This window comes from Podarcis raffonei, chromosome 9 (assembly GCF_027172205.1).
Source record: "Podarcis raffonei isolate rPodRaf1 chromosome 9, rPodRaf1.pri, whole genome shotgun sequence".
Classification (NCBI taxonomy): Eukaryota; Metazoa; Chordata; class Lepidosauria; order Squamata; family Lacertidae; genus Podarcis; species Podarcis raffonei.
Window position 1 is genome coordinate 25369888 of NC_070610.1, and position 23540 is coordinate 25393427.

At 43.4% G+C, this 23540-nt stretch overlaps 1 protein-coding gene across 2 annotated transcripts in view; it reads left to right on the forward strand.

The window, feature by feature from the left end:
• Positions 1-10816: 10816 nt before the first annotated feature.
• RBM47 (RNA binding motif protein 47) overlaps positions 10817-23540 on the forward strand; it is an 89360-nt gene continuing 76636 nt past the window's right edge. Inside the window, exons 1-2 of one of the 2 annotated variants that reach the window (XM_053403644.1) lie at positions 10817-11234; positions 12344-12459. The gene's annotated coding sequence lies outside the window, so the exon portion shown is untranslated. The remainder of the gene's footprint in view (positions 11235-12343; positions 12460-23540) is intronic. The other variant, XM_053403646.1, reaches the window with a different exon arrangement.

The window sequence follows — 23540 nt, forward strand, 5'->3', positions numbered from 1 at the left end:
AGGAGGAAAGAGGCGCGGGAGTCGCACCCGCCATGCCCGCTCCTTAAAAGGGACGAGGCGGCCGAGGGAGGGCAGGAGAAAGGCAGAGGCTCCGACATTTCTCTGAGGAAAAGAGGGACGTCCCACTCCCTAAGGATAATCATATCCCACACATCTTATGGGGTTGCCTCAGCCACTCAGGGCGGCCTCCCACATTTATAAAAACATCATAAAACATTAAACTTTTTTTTATTTAAAAAAATAAACTTTGCTATACAAGATTGCCTTTAGAGGGCTCGGGGGTCGGATAACTCCCAACATTTCTCCCATGAAAATAGAGACGTCCAATTCCATAATGATAATTTGATTATTTACACCCAAAAAAGACGCCCTGCAACGTTTGGCGGTGAAAACACTACGTTTCCCAGCACCCGAGAAAATGAGACCTCTGCGCCCTAACCACCTTGGTCAGGATTTCGCCAATAATCCGATGTCGTCCGATTCACTCCAAAACGGTGCCAAACACCCAGAAAAGTCTTCCTGCAACTTTTGACAGTGAAAACACTACATTGCTCAGCACCCCAGAAAATGAGCCCTCAGCGCCGTAACCACCGGGGGTCAGGATTTCACCAAATATCTGACTTCGTCCGATTTAGTTTAAAACCGCGCCAAACACCCAGAAAAGGCTCCCTGCAACGTTTGGTGGTGAAAACACTACGTTTTACGGTTTCCCACAATTTTAGCCTCGCAGCCCTTACCTGTGGGGTCAAGATTTCGCTGAAAACCCAACATTGTCCAATTAACTCGAAAGCAGCGCTAAACACTGGGATAAGGGCCGCTGGACGGTTTAGCATCTCTGCGGCCTAACCATAGCTGTCAACTTTCCCCTTTTTTAAAGGGAAATTCCCTTATTCTGAATAGGATTCCTCGCAAGAAAAGGGAAAAGTTGACAGCTATGGCCCTAACCTGCTGAGTCTTGGTTTTGCCAAAAATCCTTCGTCATCCAATTGCAGCACCATATGCTGCCAGCGTTTTCAGCTGCAGACAGTTATTTCCCATATATTCAATAAACGTTTCCCAATCTTCTTTAAAGAAAACTAAAGAAAACACCTTTTTCTTTTAACCGGGCATGGGAACCTATGGCCAGCCAGAGGCTACTCTTGGTCTCTGACTCCCATCATCCCCAGTCTGCATGGGCAATGGTCAGGGATGCTGGGAATTGTAGATTGGCAAACAACACTCAAGAAAATGAAGCAGAGCTTGCTCCAGAACAGCAACAAAGGTATACATTTGCATTTGTTCATGGTAGAAAGAGCAGAGGCAATGGACAGGACTAATAGCTTCAGTCGAAGAAGGTTGTATTATATACTTGTGTCCTTGAAATCATGTTTTAGCTTCCTAGCCAGTCGAAATTTGGTTCTCATCCAGACATATGCAACGCTGGCATGAAGAAACATCATCCATCTCTCCCTTTCTGTACTTTTGACAATGGCCCTTTGTGAAATGTTGACTTTTAGGGAAGCTATTCAGTGGGGATTTTTTTGTGGGGAGGAACTTTGCGATGAAGGACAATTTAGATCATGCTGTTCTCCCTTCGTTGGGTCATATCAGGAAACATAGGTGGCGGGGAGCTTATTGGAACCGTACTTTCTCCGTTTGGATCAGGCCATGTTCCTCAGAGAATCAAACTTCCATAAGTTTTTGTGTCCATTCTTCCTTTGCTGGTACATCTGCTTCTTTCCATTTTGGGGCCAGTAGCATTCTTGCTGCTGTAGTAGCATGCATAAATAAAAGTTTCTATACAGTTTAGGTAGTTCTGTTCCTATAATTCCCAAAAGAAAAGCTTCTGGTTTTTTAAAAGGGTTATTTTGAACATGGGTTTTAGAATCTTTCAAATTCTGTGCAGAACATTTCCTGATACTCGTATTTACATGACCACCGCATACTGATCGGGGTTCCCTCCGCCTTGTGGTGCTTCCTGGAATGCCAGTTTAAAAGGCATGTTTTTCCAGCCTACAGAACTGACAAACTAGTGCAGCTGAGAGATCGGAGCTCCTTGTGGCCCGCTGCCAAGATGTCTTAACTGGAAAGTCTGACTGTAGGCCTTCTTGGCCTAAAGGAGTGGTGAAAATAAAAACAAAGCCCTGCATGGCAAATGCCTATTCTGCCTCTGAGCAAAAGCCAGAAGTGGCATTTCTGGTTTCGCTAGAGCATTGCTGGCAGTACTCCTTAGTAGGAAATTGATGTTGGTGGTTGCATCGTCAAATAGCAGCAACCGTTGCTCACAGCCTAAATGTGGTGCACTAATGCAAGGTACAATTTATATCAGCGCATCTCCTAATGTTTGAAAAAATGTGCTAATTGTAGGGCGCTTGGCGTATTTATTGTGCAAAGACTTCAGAGATGTGCATGATAGATGCTTTTTGAGCACAGGGCTGGGGACATGATAGTCCTCCAGATTATGCACACCCTCCAACATTTCTCCAATGAAAAAAGGGGTGCTCCAATCAATAAAAATACAGTGGTACCTCGGTTTTCGAACGTAATCCATTCCGGAAGACCATTCATGTTCTGAAACATTCAAAAACCAAAAACTCAAAAGCTGACAGCTAGGCCTCAGGACATTGCACTCAGCGGAAGCCATGTGGCATGTTCAACTTCCCAGGCATGTTCGAAAACCGAAACATTTACTTCCGGGTTTACGGTGTTCGAAAACCAAAATGTTCGTCAACGGAAACGTTCGAAAACCGAGATATCACTGTAATAATAATAATATTTATAAGCCACCCATCTGATTGGGCTGCCCCAGCTATGCTGGGAAGCTTCCAACATATATAAAAACGAAATAAAACATTTTAAAACTTCACTACGTAGGGCTGGTACAGGGGTCAGGCAATTCCATACCCTCCAAAAGTTCTCTGATGAAAAGGGAGACGTCCTAAGGAGAAGCAGGAAATTCTTGGATCAAATCAGAAATGGGGAACAGCTTCTGTAAATCCAGGACTGCCCCTGGAAAATCGAGAGGCTCCTTCCTCTGTTAATCTCTCCTTATGACAGGTAAAGGCAAGTTGTTGGCTCAGTGGATCCTTGGACGTAAATCAAAATTGGCGTCATGTTTAGAATGTTAAGACAGCAACAGAAGAAACTGCCTTCTACTAGGGTGGGCCATTTTCCAACTTCTTCTTCTTTGGTGATCACTAGTAGCCAAATAAGATTGTCTTCCATAAGCACAGTTTTAAAAGTGAGTCCGTAAGTGACTGTGGAGACCAATTGTGGATCCACACATCCTTCCACAGTGGGGACATAGGCTTCCAGGTGGGAGTTGATCCTGGTGAGGGTTTGCCAAACATGCTTTCCTCTTAGCTTGTTTCTCCCCTTTGTCCTGAGTTCGAGTGTCTTCAAAGCCCATAACACCTTCGGTAAAAGGTGTTCTCCAATTGGAGCACTCGCAGGCCAGTGTTTCCCAGTTGTTGGTGTTTATGCTATTTTTTTAGATTTGCCTTGAGAGAGTCTTTAAACCTCTTTTGTTGATCACCAGCATTATGCTTTCTATTTTTAAGTTGGGAATAGGGTAGTTGCTTTGGAAGATGATCATCAGGCGTCCGAACAGCATGACCAGTCCAACAAATTTGATGTTGAAGAATTATTGCTTCGACACTGGCGATATTTGCTTCTTCCAGTACACTGGCATTAGTTCGCCAAGTGTCTTCCCAAGTGATGTATAAAATGTTTCGGAGACACTGCCGATGGAATCTTTCGAGGAGCTGGAGATGGTGTTTATAAGCGGTCCATGTTTCACAAGTGTACAGCAAGGTTGGTAGTGCAATAGCTTTGTGAACAAGCATTTTGGTTTCCCTACGAATGTCCTGGTTCTCAAACACTCTGCACTTCACTCGGGAGAAACCTGCACTCACAGAGCTCAGGCGATGCTGGATTTCAGCTCAGTGCTGTCTGTACTGACTGACTGGCAGCATCTGTCCAGAATTTCAGACCAGGTTCTCTTCCAGCCTGCCTGCAGATGCTGCAGGTTGAACCTGAGACCTTCTGCACAGAAAAAAGATGCTCTAGCCGCCAAGCTGAGGCTAAAGAGCCTGTTTCCTTACAGCTTCTTATTTTTACAATATGCAGCTCGCAAGGAGAATAATAGGCCAAGTTTTATAGGTCTTGTAATGTTTTTGTTTTATTGCATTGCATTAGAGCAACATCATAATTAGAGGCTTGTTATTGGTGTTACCAAGGTACTCTTGAATAGCTCCGCCTAATATAAGAACCGGTTTATCTCTGACATTTCTAAACTGCTCACCTGGAGCTGACACGATTACAGAGACATGCCCTCTAACTGTACCTAGAGGTTACAGTTTCATGTGGGTGGGGTAGAAAATGATGCCAAAGATTGTATTAAAACTTTGAAGACGGTCACATTCTTACAGTTTTCAAGGCGATGCGATGCTTCTTTACCTGTAAATATGAGGTGGCTGAGCAACCCCCTCTCTTTTATCTTTTTTTTTACTTCCTTGTTTTAGCAAACAGTTTCCCGGAACATTCTGTCCAAGCAACTGGGCTGTTGTGAGCAGCCAAACCAGGGCATGAAATGGCAGCAATTCATTTGTGCTGACAGCCCGGAAGCGCTGTCCCAGCTATGTGATTGCACTCTGAACTTAAGCCTTAATGTTGTGCATTTCTTTTTATGTTGCAAACTGCTGCAGGTTAAGATTTTGGATTAAAGTCTTCTTTTATTCCCTGTCGTCCATTGTAAAGGCCTTGGGTGATACACAGGAAAAATCGATTGATCTAGGAAATGCCCATCTCCTTATAGGGAAGCCACAGAGAGTTGTGCTTGTCCCAAGTGCAAGGCCTGTGCCCTGTCTCATCCAAACAGGGTGACATTTAGAAAAGCAACAGCAGAGGGCTTGGGAATCTTGGACTGGTCATGTTGTTTGGATGCCTGATTATCGTCTTCCAAAGCAACTACTCTATTCCAAACTTAAAAATGGAAATCATAATGCTGGTGGTCAACAAATGAGGTTTAAGGACTCTCTCAAGGCAAATCTAAAAAAATGTAACATAAGCACCGACAACTGGGAAACACTTGCCTGAGAGCGCTCCAATTGGAGAACAGCCTTTACCAAAGGTGTCATGGACTTTGAAGACGCTCGAACTGAGGACAAAAGGGAGAAACGTGCTAAGAAGAAGACATGCTTGGCAAACCCTCACCATGATCAACTCCTGCCCAGAAACCTATGTCCCCACTGTGGAAGAATATGTGGATCCAGAATTGGCCCCCACAGTCACGTACAGACTCACTCTTAAGACCGTGTTCATGGAAAACAATCTTACTTGGCTACGAGGGATCGCCAAAGAAGAAGAAGACCTGCAGCCAACATCAAGGCATACCTCATAGCATTTGAATGAACAAATGGCTAAGATGAGGTCAGATGTGATTTATGATCGGAGCTTGGGAGAAGCCCAGTGTAAAAATCGGGAGGACCCAGAGCTGTAGCTAGGGAGTGGGGCTAGCTAGGATTTATTTTGCCCCAGGCGAAGTCTCCAGAGGGGCTCCATTGAGGCTCCCAGCCTACTCAGGTGTGTGCCAAACTGGGTCTTTGACCTGGGTGAAATAAAGCCTTGTTTTGCCCCTAGGAGGATCTATGCCTTGGATTCATGTTTTTGTGGCACCGTCTTCCTTCTCCACCCAAATGCTTTCTCAGAATCCCATGTGTGTTCCTCAAACTAGGACCCCTAGGCTGCCACCTAAGTCTACAATTTCCTGCTCAAATGCTTCCGTCGCACTCAGTCTCAGTTTCACTTCCCTAATGGAAGATATTACTCGGGAGGAGCTGCCAAACACAGAGGAGCACGAAATGCCCATTTCCCCCTTTGAACTGGTCAGATTTCTGAATGTGCTTCTCTGTGGATTTCATTAGCAGGCTGCACACCTGAAAACGAATGCACTCAGAAGCCACCTCCTCCATAGAAGTCAATGGGTATTTCTGGTGCACAAAGATCTTCTGCATCAGTCTGAAAATGATTGCGGGAGGGACGGAGGGGTTTCCATTAGAAAAAAAATATGAACATTGCTAAAGTGTAACCAGGCTGATTGCAGAATGGTTTTTCCTAAATCTCAGACTGAAATGAAAACATGTTCAAAATACAATGGAGGAAACATGACTTTATATTAATTTGTACTCAAATCTGCCATCAGTTCAGAGAAACTAGATGTTAGGGAAAATCTTTGATGTCCTAGCCCAAACAATCGTTATTATTACTAGTTGGTATTCCAACCATTTGTTATTAATCAATAAGTGGTTTCTTCAGTTTTGTACAGGAATTTTGGTTTCACTTTGGCTACCTTTGTCTTCACCGAAAATATATTAAATCCAAAGCATTTCAATGCTATTCCAAGTCAAAAAATAGAAAAGAGTAAGGAAGGCAAGGGTTGCTTCAGACCTCTTCATTGTTTCACAAATGTGCCCTTGCTGAAAACTTAATTCTCTGATTTCTCGTCTTTCACAGAGAGAAATGTTGTAATCTGCAAACTACCAGGGGCTTATCTGCATTACAGACTTAAACTGGTTCAACAGCTATGCCTTCTCCTCAAGGAGCCTTAGCTCTGGACAAGAGTCTAAAAATCTCTTGAACCCCTCTCACAAACTATAGTTCCCAGGATTCTTGGGGGGGGGGAGCTATGACAATTATCCAGGCATACGTGTATGCAAACTATAGAAATTTTAAGCATAGCACACAGGCCCCTGCGCTCATACGAACGATAAAGCAATTTTATGTAATCTCATTTTGCTTACTCAAAAATTCACTGCGGATTATTCCCAGGTAAATACAATCTCATGAATTTGTTGTAGGGATTACTATAGCAATATATGTGAAAGTCCTTGAACGCTCCAAGGCACCATACAGTACAATCCTATGCCACTTGGGATAGCTCACTCAGCAGAGCACAAGACCGTTATTCTCAGGGTTGTGAGTTTGAGACCCATGTTGGGCAAAAGATTCCTGCTTTGCAGGGGGTTGGAATAGATGATCCTTACGATTCTTTCCAACTCTACAATTCTATGATTCCTCTATATTCATAAGGAATCTGCACAGCTAACTGCGGAGTATAATAATAGTTGCAACATCATTATGGATGATGATGGTATTCTTACAATTTCAGATGGGGGAAGCAGGCAGAGTGGAGGGAGACTAAGGCTCCAGCTGAACAAGCTGCCTCCTCCTAAGGCTGCTTTGAGCCTGTTTCCTCTTTCCCTTACCAGATCACATGGCAAAGTTATCCTGAAATTTAGGGGGCTTTCAAAAGCAGCTTGCTGTTCAAAGCGGGTAGGCAGAGAGCCCGAGATCCCCATAGGCACAGCCAAACTTGCATGCCGTATGTCTGGGTCTCCTGGACATGTCCTGAAATCAGCCAGCAAAAGGGCGTCCGGGTGGATTTTCGGCAAAACGTCTGGGAAAACCTCAGACGTATGGCAAGTAGGGTGAAATTTGTATTTTAAAATTCCCAAAGTCCCAAAATTATTTTTTGGGGGGGAGCTGTTCCCTCCAAAAAGGTCAACAACTTTTAGACCGGAAAAAAAAGCATAACAATTTTGTCTGGATTTTCCCTTTGGGGAATATGGCAACCCTAGAAGACACTGAAAAGTTGCCCTGTCAAGCTCTACTGATGGAACCAACCAATGCTTTTTTCTGAGGGTACGCAGGGGTACGCATACCCCTAAACAGTTTGTGAATCTTTGTACTTTTGTCCATTTGCTGCATTTATTTCCCCCTATTTAAACTAAAAAATGGTGATTTTCTTGAGTCAAAATGAGAGTACTGTACCCCTAAACATTCTTTTAGAAAAAAGGACTGGAACCAGTCATTCAAAAGAATGAAGCCATAGCATTTCTCCCTCCCCCCGGCCCTGGCCTCCGTTGCGTAATAATGCAAGCAGGAATTACTGCTTTCAGAAATATTTCTGATGGTGGCTGCTTCCTCTTCTGCAGCAGCGTTGATTTTGAGTCACAGATTCTGTTGAACAAGATGCACGGGGTGTGATGAGATTTTGTGCTTTGCACAAACTCATCAGGTCAGATTTGCCTCGAAACAGCGGGGTGTGTGCTTGTGTAACGTCAGATGGGCTCCAAGCAACTGTGAAGGAAGATCAGAAGGATTTACTTATTGTTTCTCAATTAGTTTCCCTTTTTGTTTCTTTTCCAAAAACTGGAAGTAGCTTTAGACTGAGGGGTGGGGTGCATTTTTATTTTTATTTAGCCAGATAAACGGTTGAAAGTGGACAGAAACAATCAAATTGTCACAATCTCTGCCCCAACCTCCAATGGCACCAACGACTTCAGGTGTGCTATAATACCAGGTGAGTACAACAGAATCATTCCCCCCTCCTGCGATGGAATTCATGACATTCTAAGGGTGGGTACTCCAAATTGCATAGGTAAAATGGTAAAGGACCCCTGGATGGTTAGGTCCAGTCAAAGGTGACTATGGGGTTGCGGCGCTCATCTTGCTTTCAGGCTGAGGGACCTGGCGTTTGTCCACAGACAGCTTTCCAGGACATGTGGCCAGCATGACTAAACCACCTCTGGTGTGAATGAACACTGTGACAGAAACCAGAGCGCATGGAAAAGCTGTTTACCTTCCTGCGCAGCGGTACCTATTTATCTACTTGCACTGGTGTGCTTTCAATCTGCTAGGTTGGCAGGAGCTGGGAAAGAGCTCACCCTGTCATGGGGATTTGAACCATCAACCTTCTGATCAGCAAGTGCAAGAGGCTCAGTGGTTTAGACCACAGTGCCACCCGGGCATAAAGTGAGCTTGTCAACAATCCTGGAAATCAGGATTGAATAAAATAAAATATCCAACCCCCCCTTAAAAAGTTTATAGGGGGAGCTTGGCTCCTAGGCTGGCAGCAGTTCCCATTGAACTATCTATGGCCATATTTCAAACAGTGAAAATCTATACAGAAAATTTGTTGAGCTTGCTTCAGCAAAACCGCAAGGGGGAAAAAATGCCATTACGTCTGGATTTTCCCAGACATTTTTCTACATGGACTAGACTATTTAACTACTCTACCTGCTTCACACATCCCCAGTGCAGTGCACCCCCCAAATATATATATATATGTACACACACATACACTGGGAACCATAGTTCAGGGGTGCTGGGAATTATAGCTCTGGCCAGGGATCAAATGCAGTTCACAATATTCTTCTTTGGGTGAGCTTTCAGATGACTATACAGTAACAAAAGATCTTCCTGATTGAGATTCTACACATCATTTGCTAACCCTTTCACTGCTAGAGTAGAATCTCCATCTGTAACAAAGGGGTGGTAGCAGCAGTCCTTTTTTTCTGGGGGTATGCAGGGTTACGCATACCCCTAAACATTTGGTGAGTCTTTGTACTTTTGTCAATTTACTGTATTTATTTCCCCCGATTTGAATTATAAAATGGCGATTTTCTTGAGTCAAAATGAGAGTACCCCTAAACACGTTTTAAGGAAAAAAGCACTGGGTGGTAGTAATACTGGGGTAATCATTCCTTTGCAAAACAAACAAACAAACAAACAAACAAACAAACAAACAAACCAGAATTGGTGGATGTTATGTGCTAGCAACTCTTTACTGTCTTGTGTGGTTTTACCCTTACGTTGAATAACCTATACGCCTTTGCTACAGTCTGAGGTCAAACCTGCATTTGTGATTTTCCAGAATGTGAAAAGTGGCATGAAATTGTCGCAATCAGGGTTGCCATATTTTGAAAAGCAGGACACCCCGAAAGTTGTTGAGCTTCTTTTAGGAGACCCCCAAAGTTGTCGAGCTTTTTTAAGGAGCAACGCCTTTTTAAAGCTTTTTTAAGGAGCAACGCCACCCCCACCCCCGGATGTCAATTCCACCTTTGAAATCCCGATAATGTCCGAGGAAATCCGGACGTGTGGCAGTCCTAGTAAAGACATCCTCGCCTCCTCTCTGGTGCGTACAGGAAATAAAAAAAAGGCAATGAGAAACAGTGAGGGGAGCAATGACCTCACTGTGTTTTAAGCAGCTAAGGCATACATAGACCAAGATTTTTCACCAATTGCTACACACCGAATTCCCCATGCAGTGGTCAGGGATGATGGGAACTGTGGTCCAAAATATCTGGAGTGCACCAGGTTGGGGAAACCTCTCATGGAAGCAAGGTCATGTGGAAAAGATCCTCAGAATATGCCCTTAGTATTCTGGTGTGTTCTTCTATGGTCCAAGTTTTATTTAATCTATATATCATCTATCTATCTATCTGTCATCTATCTATCTATCTATCATCTATCTATCTATCATCTATCTATCTATCTATCATCTATCAATCTATCATCTATCTATCTATCTATCTATCTATCTATCTATCTATCATCTATCTATCTATCTATCTATCATCTATCTATCTATCTATATCTATCTAATCTGTCTATTTATTTATTATTAAGGGAAACCCCCAGAGTTTTTTTAGACAACCCCCAAAGTCATGGAGCTTTCTTTAGTACAAAGGCTTTCGAGTTACAGAGCTTTTCTTCTTCTGGCCTTTTTGGCACAATTGCCGCTTTCCCAGGACACTTGCCTGATTTCGGGGAAATTGTCCAGGACGCCGTTTCTGGGGACGTGTCCTGGAAAATAGGGATGCCCAGCAGCCCTTGTGCACGGTTATCTACCTTGCTGAAACAGCAAGGACGATAAACTGGCCTTCGGGCAGCTAGCCGAACAGGATAAAATTTCAGTTCAGATTTATGGGAAGTTGTTGTTGGGGGGGGTGGAATCTGGTTTGGTGAGTTTGAAGGCTGGGAGTAGACAAGAGACAACCTCGCTACTGTGAAGAAAGGGAACTGTCGGGGTGGGGAAGGCCTGAGACCGACATTTCCCACAGCTTCAGCAAAAGAGGCAGAAGACTTAAGTTCTGGAAGCGGAATAGCTTAACTTTAAGGCTTTATGCCCAGTCAGGAATTTGGTCTAACCGATTAGCGCTCCTTTTCGCCTTTCTGGAATGCGTCTTTCAGGCCCATGAGAAGGGAGGGTTTTTTTTTTCTTTTTGGGTTGGCTCACTGCAACTTTTTCGCCTTTCCAGTCTCCAGAAAATTGCCAAAGGACGAGGCGAGTGGTATCTCAACGCTTCTCGTCTGAACAGGCCAACACACCTGCAAATGCAAAAAGATGCATTAACTCGCGGTCCAGATTTTCCGGATTCCTGCAAAGGCTGCTAAGCTGACTTTCCATCCAGGTAGGCAGACTTCTTGGTGCCGTTGTGTGGGCTTTGAGGCTCCTGTCTTCTCATCAAACTACGCTTTCCATTCTTTTATTTGTAAGTTTCCAGTTTTGCATTCTTTTGCATTCTTCTGCAGCTGTTCTTTGAGACATCCAAGACAGCCTTCCCTGACAACTCTTTGGACATCTTGCTTAGCTGCACATACCTTAATTCCTTCCCCTTATTTCTCATGTTCCCATAAGTTTAATATTATCAGCTGCTGGTCACAAGGTATCGTCTACCTGGAATTTGTATCTGAGATCAAATTTCTGCAAGGTATTCCCTCCTCGTCAGCTTGATTTCTTATTTTCGATGCCATACTTGCAAGCTCTGCATGTTCCGTTAGTCTGCTTCATAAGCTATGTTATTGGGATGGTAAACTTCTTTTTCTTTCTTCTTTCTTGGTGTGTGTGTGTGTATGTGTGTGTGTGTGTGTGATTGAGTGAGTGAGAGAGAGAAGGTCCTGTTCTTCCTTTTGTTTTAAGAGCAGAATACGCTGACCTGCTCGACTCAAGCTTTAAGAATTCCTAAGTGAATAAACCCACCTTTGTGCCCTCCTCAGGAATAAAGGGTTGCTGTAGCTCAAAAAGTAAAAACCAGGACACCCCCAAAATGGTTGAGGTTTTTATTTTTTTTGGAAACCATCAAAATTGTCAAGCTTCTTTTAGACAAACAGCAAAGTTGCTGAGATTTATTTTTTTTAACAATAATGCCCAAAGTTTGGACGAGTAGCAACCCTAAATTAGATCTGAATGACAATGTATCTATAGTATTGTATTATAAGAAGAAAAACACCCCCCAAATTGTTGAGATTATTATATATATTTTTAAGGAAAACTCACAATTTTCTGATTGGCTTGCCTGAGATCCAGGACAAAGCGCCGCAAAGTCACCCCGGACGTCAATTGCACCTTTGAAATCTTGGTAATGTCCGGGAAAATCCGGATATATGGCAGCCCAAACAAACAAACAAACAAACAAACAAACAAATCCCTTTAGATCAGTACTAAACCCTGATATTAAATCAACACTGAAAATAAAGTAATGCTTGGTATGTTAACAAGATAATGAATATCCTTTCTCAGGGTTAACAAAAGACTTAGCAGCGTGTTTCATAGAACAAAATAGCCTTGAAGCTTATCTGAGATCCTAAACCCAGCTTGGCTGCGGGCATGCCCCATTGAATTCAACAAGACTGCATGTGAGTAAATGTGGTTATTAGTACTGCACTGTGATTTTAAAGGGGGGGGGAGTGGATTTTTTATTTTTTTTACCAGCAGGCTTGCTCTGACTGATCCATTTGGTTAGAAGTGACTTTGGCTGCAATCTTGCACAGCATTAGACTGTAATATTACCATATTATGCAAGCTTATTACCAAGTAAATATTCATAGGATGGTCCTATAAAATCCCAAGGACTCCAGTGTGACCAGGGTAGGAACTGGGCTATCCTTATATAGATGAATTGTATCGTTTATTTCCAGTTTCCTGAATTAAAATCCTAACAGGAGGAAGGCAAGGCAATGATAAAATCTCGATAATGAGCATTATTTCATCTCAAAACATGCCCTTAATTCTACCCCATCTGTTAATTGAGGTCATCTAAGTGGTGTTTCTGTACAGAAATGTTGGCTCTAGGAATGTTTTGGATCTCATAGCAGAGTGAGCTTTCCTGCTTTCCCCCCTTTCTTTCAAGTTATCTTGAACAGTTGCACAGCAAGTGCCCTTTTTTTGTTTTAAAGAGAAGGAGACCGGCATTGAGCTTACTTGATTTCAAGGGGAAAAGAAAACTATTTGGTCTGTTGCAACAAATATGTAGCGAGTCGTTCTGCTGTTATGAGTCCTGTGATTCCCGAGTTTTTGCAACCTTCTTTTCCCTTGGTATGCAAGTGTGGGATACAGGTGCCAGAATGCAAGGGTGGAAAGATCATGCGCGGTTTAAGCAGAAACTTAAAAACCGAATTCAGCTTACACTGTGGGAGAGGAAAACAAGATAAGAGCAGAAACATGCTGTTTCTTCTACTCCCCCCCCCTTTCCTGGGAGAGCTTTATGGGCAAAATGAAAATGCTGTCTAATTATAAATGGAGAAGGAAATGTTCCTGTACGTTTGTAATTCCCCCCACACACTCGTATTTTCCATACAAGTTAACACAGAGGTGGTAGCAGCAGCCCAATCTACCATCATTGTGTGATTTCAACCCATTGCACTTTTCACTTGTGATGAAAACATTACAAAAGTCATGCATTCGTCTCAATTTGGACAGGGTGCTGTTGACTAAGGCCGATTGGATTCTGGTTAAGTGTCGGCTTGTGAAAGCTTCTGCGTGCGATTGTTTCACCACCTCAATATGACTTTGGGACTGATTGTCTTGTGAACCAAAGAGGCTTCGGATTGAACCCATTTTGTGGAGCACATGCCTGGCGAATTTCTTTACAAGAAATTCTGCGTTTGTCTCCGTGACCTTCTGGTGTGAGGCTGGGTCCTTGGAAAGGAGCCCGCTCACCCCAAGAGCAACGTCATGTGTTTGAAAAATGGCATGCAGAATGAGATGCCTTGATTCCTGTGTCCCGTGCAAAAAGGACAGTGTGTCCTTTGGGGTTTTCTAAATTGTGTTTCACAAAGCACTGCTGCAAAAACAGCTACTGCTTCTCCTCCGAAAAGTATTTTTGCTTAAAAACCCATTTTTTAATGGCGTGACCCCTCTCCCCCAATACCTAATAGATAAAAATCTGATGGAAGATAGACTTGTTTTATGCATCTGGGCTTCTTGCAATGTATTCTTGCATATGTTTTTCCATACTCTGGCAAGTTGTAGAGACAATACCTGTGACCCCCTCTTTCCAGACAATAATTTCAACAGCAGATTCACCTAAGAGTTTGTTCTGCCATGACCTGAGCAATCGTAGGAAGCCACGTTGTAGCTGTTAAGGTATATTCATACGAGGTTATTTTATTGGATTTGGGTTTTCCAGTATCACATGGTCAAATGTATACCACCCTAGCATAGTGCTGCAAACCCATTAATCATTTTCAGCCTGTCATTATAAAAGATGTGGTTTTTATTATACTAAGGCTGAAATCAGTAGGCATTTCAAGTAAGACATGGCTAGGCTCACATGTTTCTGGGATAAGGCCCCAATGAACATAGTGGAACATCTCGTGAGCATGGGCAGAACTGCACTGCATATTAAAATGAAATCAATGCGACTTAATTTGATTAAAATACATTTTATTAGTAGGTTGTGCCTCCCCCTCTGTGCTGAAAGCTTTCATCCATTTACAGCATTATCAATATGTGATTTTTATGTAGCAATAAGCCTGGAATCCTAAAGACACATATTAGGAAATAAATCCCCTATGCTCAGTCAGGCTTAAGCACCCTTCATTCAGGCTGTAAGTCTGACAAGTCATTCAGGAGCTTATGAATGGCCTTTCTGCCATAATTTATGCTTGCATTTTATATCATAAGAGTCTGTATCTTTGTATTTGGATGCTTGCTTCATATTTTTCCATATACAACATGGGAAGAGGGACTGTCCTTTTATTTTTTCCAGTCAAAAGGACTCTCTTAAGAATTTTTTTCCCCTTAGACTTTCTCCCCTCCCATAATAACATGGTTCATGGTACACCTAGCTCTTGCCAAGATCAAACACATCTTCTCAGTATCTTTGTCAAGATAAAGTCAGCTTTGTGTAGCTGGAACCCAAAGGGGTTTGGGTGACATAACATCTTCAAACAAGCACAATAGCTTCTTATTAATTGCAAGGACAACAGACATTCTAAGATCTGGAGGTAGTTTTTATAAGAGTACAGTAAGCTCTCTCATTCAGTTTTCTTGATTATCTTAATTGATAGTGCCCTATCATGTTTATTTGTGTAACAATTCTAAGCCATTTTTCATGCTGATGGATTCCAGGGAGATATACTGCAATCATCATCATACCATATAATAAATAATCATATCACATATCCTTCATAAAAATAAAACTGAGAAGTAATAAAACTATCAGTAAGGTGGAAGCTGTTTTATCTGATAGATTGGGTTGGTCAGGGTTGGTTGAAAGACACATCATTGGCCAATTCTCAGTCAATGATCAAAGATTGCTGGCATTTTTACTAACCATTTGCTAAGCAAGGCCTTTCTTATTTTCTTCTGTAAGAGGGGAGACCCAGGATCACTTAATATATGTGAGTTATGCCTTAAAACAATTTAGAGATCCTGTGGGTTTTGTTTTGGGTTTGTTTTTGTTTATGGTAAAATCAAAAAACATTGGTGGATCATGGGATACTAGAAAATAACTAGAGCCTACAAGACTGAAATCACCCCACCTGTAGTGATTCTGCAAACATTTTATCAGTCTCGTTTTGTATTTTAAACAGCTTTATTTGTATGCAATTAGTAATGGACTTGCAACGATCTATGGCTGGTCTATTAAACAGAACTCCTGTTCATCCAGAATTCCAAAGAGCCAAATAATCTGTGTGTTTCCTTCTCCTGCCCATCTCCCCTTACTTCAGTCCTGTGGTTGGAAAAGGTTGTGCATCTTTCATTTTACCTTTGATCTGGCTGGCTGGGTGGCATGTTCTGCTGGAATTGTTCTGCCTCTGCTGGAGGCAGGAGAAAACTGATAAATTCCTCCCGGCTGCCCTGTTCTCGAGCTACAATGCAACCATCAGATAACAAGCCCCTTAAATCTCTCCCCTTTCAGTTGTAATTGCAAGCCGGAGGTAGGCGGGTCTAGATCCTATTTACCAAACCCGGCAGCATTCCAGCAGAAGCTCACCTTGCCAAATCGGGTCTGAGTCCTAAGTTATAATGTAAAGAACTAACATTCCTTTAGAAACCGTAGAGGTGCATGCAGCTAAAATGGAATGTTAGTGCTCTTCAACATGCACAAGCAATGCTGCTTTAAGCTTGCTTGTAAAAGGTAAAAGAAGAAGAAGAGTTTGGATTTGATATCCCACTTTATCACTACCCTAAGGAGTCTCAAAGTGGCTAACAATCTCCTTTTCCCTCCCTTCTCCACAACAAACACTCTGTGAGGTGAGTGAGGCTGAGACACTTCAGAGAAGTGTGACTAGCCCAAGGTCACCCAGCAGCTGCATGTGGAGGAGCGGGGACGCAAACCTGGTTCACCAGATTATGAGTCCACCGCTCTTAACCACTACACCACACTGGCTAAAGGACTTGGACAGTTAAGTCCAGTCAAAGGTGACTATAGGATTGCAGCACTCATCTTGCTTTCAGGCCGAGGGAGCCGGCGTTTGTCCACAGACAGCTTTCTGGGTCATGTGGTCAGCATGACTAAACCGCTTCTGGCGCAATAGGACACTGTGACGGAAGCCAGAGTGCACGGAAACACCATTTACCTTCCCGCTGCAGCGGTACCTATTTATTTACTTGCACTGGCATGCTTTCGAACTGCTAAGTTGGCAGGAGCTGGGACAGAGCAACGGGAGCTCACCCCATCGTGGGAATTTCAACCGCCAACCTTCTGATCAGCAAGCCCAAGAGGCTCAGTGGTTTAGACCACAGCGCCACCCGCTTGCTTGTATTACTGTGAGCCAATAGAGGATCCTGCAAAGCAGTTGGGGAGAGCAGAGTCTGTATAAACCAGGTCTTGTTCCCTTTCACCAGGTTTTGTGTAATCTGCGTGAGCGAGACACTTTTGGCACCTTTGTAAAAAGTACGGCAATCTGACACACTGACTACAAAATATAATTTGCAATCTAATTTAAAACGACGATGATAGCACCATGGAGGAAGTGAAAACTAGGAGGGAAACTTCCATTCCCATCAGAGAAGGAGGATTGTGCAAGCAGGGTGAAAAAACGCACTTGGTTTTCAGTTTCGTGGCCTCTAAATGAACTGCCCAGGGCGCATAATGCAAAGAACAAAGCTGGAGGGCGGGGAAATGCAAAGTGAATCCCGAAGCACATGGAGATGGCACGCCTTCTTTCAGAACAGGTATTTCTGACTCCTCTAGTGCTCCAAGCTGGGTAGGAGACACCTCCCAGTAGAGGCTAGTCTTTTGGGGCAAGCAGGCCACTGCCCTCTAAGTTCAGTCTACCCTCCTACCACCTTGTCTTTTTACCTACAACCAATCCAGAACAGGGCAACCTGCCAGCTACTCCCTCCTTAGGGTTGCCCTGTAGACTTCTTCTTCTCTGGCGATCACTCATAGCCGAGGAAGATTGTCTTCCATAAACACGGTCTTTACAGTGAGTCCGTAAGTGACTGTGGAGGCCAATTCTGGATCCACACATCCTTCCACAGTGGGCACATAGGTTTCCGGGTGGGAGTTGATCACGGTGAGGGTTTGCCAAAGGTGCCTTCCTCTTAGCTCATTTCTCGCTTTTGTCTTGAGTTTGAGCGTCTTCAAAGTCCATGACAGCTTTGGTAAAGGCTGTTCTCCAATTGGAGCACTCGCAGGCCAGTGTTTCTCAGTTGTTAGTGTTTATATTACATTTTTTGAGATTTGCCTTGAAAGAGTCTTTAAACCTCTTTTGTTGACCACCAACATTACGCTTTCCATTTTTAAGTTCGGAATAGAGTAGTTGCTTTGGAAGACGATCAACAGCATGACCGTTCCAACAAAGTGGATGCTGAAGAATCATTGCTTCGACACTGGTGATCTTTGCTTCTTCCAGTACACTGGCATTAGTTCGCCGGTCTTCCCAAGTGATGCGTAAAATTTTCAGAGACACCGTTGATGGAAGTAGTACTCATCAGGGAAGAAGATGGGGGCAAAACTAGAATTAGCTGGCTCCTACCTATCATCAGCTCTTGGCTCCACATACCGTTGGGCTCCCTGGCTTCTGTCCCACCAGTGCCAATCGGCATCAGCCACCAGTCCCATTTCTTTTCAGGTGGACATATCTGAGACTGTCCTCCAGTGCAAGGGGTTGGCTCTTAAGGCCCTCTTGACCCCTTCCGATTGTATGATTCTGTGATTCCTCACACTTTGAAATGATCTCCTTCTCCCCTCCCACAGGTCACTGGTCTGTTCTCTGGGTAGAGTAAGTAAGGCCTGAGTTCAGGTTAGCACTCACTTAGAACAGCTTCTAGAGCCTTGCATGGTAGAACCCTTTGCTCTGAGTGAGTATGGAGCACAGAAATAACCCTATCAGCACTTACCTGGAATTAAGACCAATTGGTCCCATAGGGTTTACTTCTTAGCAGACATGTTTGGGATTGCCCTGAAAAAGGAGGCTTACTGCTGTACAATAAAATATCCCCTTCTCAAAGAACTATGAACTGCTTGCAAGGCCAATACATACATACATACATACATACATACATACATACATACATACTATACCGCCCAATACCCAGGGGTCTCAGGGTGGTTCACAGAATAAAATCAAGATATAAAACCACAAAATACATAATTAAAATAAAAACAACAACCCAATAGCCCCCCCAAAAAAACACATTTTAAAAGGGCATAGGATGTTGATCGGATCAACCAGGTTTGCCTGGTTAAAATGGAGCGTTTTGTTTCTAAAGGTGTATAATGAAGGCACCAGGCAAGCTTCCCTGGGGAGAGCATTCCACAGATGGGGGGGGGCACTGCAGAGAAGGCCCTTTTTCTTGTTGCCACCCTCCAGACCTCTCATGGCGGGGGTACATGAAGGAGAGCCTCAGAAGACGATCTCAGGGTCCGGGTAGGTTCATATGGAAAGAGGCAGTCCCTGAGGTATTGCGGTCTTGAGCCGTTTAAGGCTTTATAGGTCAAAACCAGCACTTTGAATTGGGTCAGAAAACTAATCGGTAGCCAGTGCAGTTGGACCAGGATCGGTGTAATATGCTCAAACCGTCTTGCTCTGATGAGCAGCTTGGCTGCTAAATTCTGCACTAGCTGAAGTTTCCGAACCGTCTTCAGAGGCAGCCCTACATATAACGCATTGCAGTAATCTAACCTTGAGGTTACTTTTACATGGGTTGCGGAATCTGCATTTAGAGCTGATGTAGTTTGCTTCATAGCAGATGCCCGTTTCTTGTGGAAGGGGCTTCTTACCGGGTAGGGGCAGAGCTACTGTGCTAGCTCCCCAGCAAGCAGGTTGGCATAGCTTCCCAGGAGGGGGATGATGACGAGGAAGTTGGCATGGTGCAAACACATTGCAGAGCCAATCTGGTGCTCCCGCCGGCGCTTTTTCAACATGCCGACCTCCCTGCTCCTGATCAGCTGCACTGACTCACCTGCAAGCTAGTAGAGCATGTACCCCTCATCCACATAAAAAGCCGCTTCTGGTTCTTGGGATATATTGAAATCTCTGAAGCACAACGATTTGTGGATCCTGCTCCTTCTTCTGTAGGCTTTGGTGCTTCTTCTACTTAGCTGCAATATTTTGGTACGTTCGCTATTGTAACTTGGGGACCACTTGCCACTGTAACTTCTCACTCACAACACTTGCAGTTGGTTACCTGGTGACCCATCTACCTGTCTGCCACAAGCTGCTTTCATGGTCTACTCTGCTGTGATTGCAAAGGGCTGAGAAATTAAATGGTTCAATATGGGTAATGACATATTTTTAAGAGTTATTTTTCCAAATAATTATGGTTGTAATGGTCGGAGTGACAGCTGGTCAGAATGCGTCCCTGCTTGCCTGCTTCCCTGATTTCCAGTCTACTTTAAAAGACAGCTGAAACGTATGGCATATGTTTCTAAGGTATTTCCCCATGTAAACTCCCACCATTATTCTTTGGCAAATAATAGGAGGTTTAAATGCTTTCAAAATGGAGAATAGGTTCCGTTTTCCTCCTGCTTAGTCAATGTGGTCGATGAGCCATTTGAGTCATGCCTGTACACATTTGAATAGTCTCTCCACAAACCCACGTTTTTATTTTTTGTTTTTAATTTCTTTTTGCTCTTAACTTATTTTCGACTTTTTATGATGTTATTGTTTGGTTTTATGTGCTTCTGTTGTTGTAAACCGCTATATTTTAATGATGTTGTTGTTTAGTCGTTTAGTTGTGTCCAACTCTTTGTGACCCCAGACCAGAGCGCTCCAGGCACTTCTGTCTTCCACTGCCTTCCACAGTTTGGTCAAACTCATGTTCGTAGCTTTGAGAACACTGTCCAACCATCTCGTCCTCTGTTGTCCCCTTCTCCTTGTGCCCTCCATCTTTTCCAACATCAGGGTCTTTTCCAGGAGTCTTCTCTTCTCATGAGGTGGCCAAAGTATTGGAGCCTCAGCTTCAGGATCTGTCCTTCCAGTGAGCACTCAGGGCTGATTTCCTTCAGAATGGAGAGGTTTGATCTTCTTGCAGTCCATGGGACTCTCAAGAGTCTCCTCCAGCACCATAATTCAAAAGCATCAATTCTTTGGCGATCAGCCTTCTTTATGGACCAGCTCTCACCTCCATACATCACTCCCTGGAAAACCATAGCTTTAACTATACAGTAGTACCTTGGGTTACATACGCTTCAGGTTACACACTCCACTAAGCCAGAAATAGTGCTTCAGGTTAAGAACTTTGCTTCAGGATAAGAGCAGAAATCGGGCTCCAGCGGCACGGCGGCAGCAGGAGGCCCCATTAGCTAAAGTGGTGTTTCAGGTTAAGAACACTTTCAGGTTAAGTACGGACCTCCGCAACGAATTAAGTACTTAACTCGAGGTACCACTGTATGGACCTTTGTTGGCAAGGTGATGTCTCTGCTTTTTAAGATGCTGTCTAGGTTTGTCATTGCTTTTCTCCCAAGAAACAGGCGTCTTTTAATTTCGTGACTGCTGTCACCATCTGCAGTGATCATGGAGCCCAAGAAAGTAAAATCTCTCACTGCCTCCATTTCTTCCCCTTCTATTTGCCAGGAGGCGATGGGACCAGTGGCCATGATCTTCATTTTTTTGATGTTGAGCTTCAGGCCATATTTTGTGCTCTCCTCTTTCACCCTCATTAAAAGGTTCTTTAATTCCTCCTCACTTTCTGCTATCAAGGTTGTGTCATCTGCATATCTGAGGTTGTTGATATTTCTTCCTGTGATCTTAATTCCGTCTTGGGATTCATCCAGCCCAGCCTTTCGCATTATGAATTCTGCATATAAGTTAAATAAACAGGGAGACAATATACAGCCTTGTTGTACTCATTTCCCAATTTTGAACCAATCAGTTGTTCCATATTCAGTTCTAACTGTAGCTTATTGTTGCACATAGAGATTTCTCAGGAGACAGATGAGGTGATCAGGCACTCCCATTTCTCTAAGAACTTGCCATAGTTTGCTGTGGTCGACACAGTCAAAGGCTTTTGCATAGTCAATGAAGCAGAAGTAGGTGTTTTTCTGGAACTCTCTAGCTTTCTCCATAATCCAGCGCATGTTTGCAATTTGGTCTCTGGTTCCTCTGCCCCTTCGAAATCCAGCTTGCACTTCCTGGAGTTCTTGGTCCATATACTGCTTAAGCCTGCCTTGTAGAATTTTAAGCATAACCTTGCTAGCGTGTGAAATGAGTGCAATTGTGCGGTAGTTGGAGCATTCTTGAATGATACTGCAGTATATAAATATTTTTTCTATAAATTAAAAAAAATGGCTAAAGCTTGGAAAGCCTTTGCTTTCTGCCATTGCAGAGAATCTGAAGTTTTCCTGTACAGTATTACTTAATTTGTATCTAGCTCCAACTTCCATGGGAGAGTTGATAACTTGTTTCCATAAATGTTTTGAAATGCCACCATTTCTGAACTTCTCTGCGAAGGCTGAACAATTTGACGGAAGCAAAGCCAAACCAGCTCAAAGAGCTGAATGGTTAATGCCCATGTCCCCACTTTTCGCTTTAAGAAAGAGAAGCAAAAATTGTTTTCCACTTATATACTGGTTCCCATCCAAGAGAAGCATCAGGTCTGCAGCTGCTGAACTGTACCAATAATGTACCAATAATTCACCCAGATTGCCCACTGGCCCGAAGATACTCTTTATTGAGCATTCGTCTTGATTGACTTTCAAGGAGATGGTTGGCTATTTAGTTCAGATTTAGATAGTGTGGCGTCAAAGCAAATGTTCTCCCACCCTTTCCAGGGCATTTCCCTATCACTCTCCTTATTGCAAAAGGTCCATTGTTTGGGGGTTTTTTTGGGGGGGGTAACACATTTATTGCACAAGACTTCTAACCAACTATGTCCATGCAACCTGAATTTGTGACTGAACCCCATCCGAAAACTGAGACAGGCCAGAAGTGCCCACTTTGTCCTGCTTTGACCTCACTGCTCCAATGGCAACATAAGAGAGGAAAAATAAACAGAATCGAATAGAGTCATTGAGCTGGGAGGGACCGCAGGGGTCATCTAGTCCAACCCCCTGCAGTGCAGGAATCTTTTCCCAAATTCAGGGATCGAACTCACAACCCTGAGATTAAGAGTCTCATGCTCTACTGACTGAGCTATCCCTGATGGAATGTGGAGGCATAGTTTTGCCTTTGGACTCATTTACAATTTAAGCAACTAAAAATATTCCAACATAATTGCCAACAATGCAAAGGTAAGACCTTATTCTCCACAATGCTTTTGCAGTACAAAACAGAAACCCCCATATCTAGTCAAGGACTACTTTGAACTGAAGTACAGTATGCTTTTTCCTGAAGGGGACCTCTTGTTTTTGCTACTGCTTGGGGTGCTGGGAACGAGACGGTGGGCCTATGCTCCAAACTGGAACAGAAGCAATTTTAAAAATAATAAGCCTAGTGCTTGATTTAGTGACTGCCTTGGCAGGGAAATGATTGTGTCAGAATAGATAGTACTCAAAGCTGCCCTTAAGTCTGTAAGATTTGCATGCTTTCTTGGTATGAATAAGACTAACAAACAGGGAAGGGGGATTGGAATTACGTAAATTCAGCATAACAACCCCCCACCAGACTAAAAAAAATAATTCTCCATATAATAAGAATCTTAAAAATATTCACCGAATAGGAAGCATATCATATGCACTGCCTCCTGCAGCAGCAAAATTGCAAGTTTAGACTTTGGAGCCTTAGGAAACGTTGTTTTGCCTCATTAACCGTGCGACTTTGGAGTTTGCTCCTACCCTGTAGAGGAACATATGGGTATTTGTCTGGGTCTTAACACTTGAGTACACTCGCTGCTATTTACACTAGTATTAGAGCTCATGGTGGCTTATGTCAAGGTGCAGAGTAATATAGATTTTGAAAGGGCCACGTTGTATTTGGACAGAAGAATGGGTGGAGGGAGAAGGCAGGAGAAACCGTCCTGTATACTGAAAATGTTGGTGTTCAAAAAGAAAGAAAGGGAAAGTTTGCCTCTTCCGAAACAGGAGTCAAATCCACAACATACA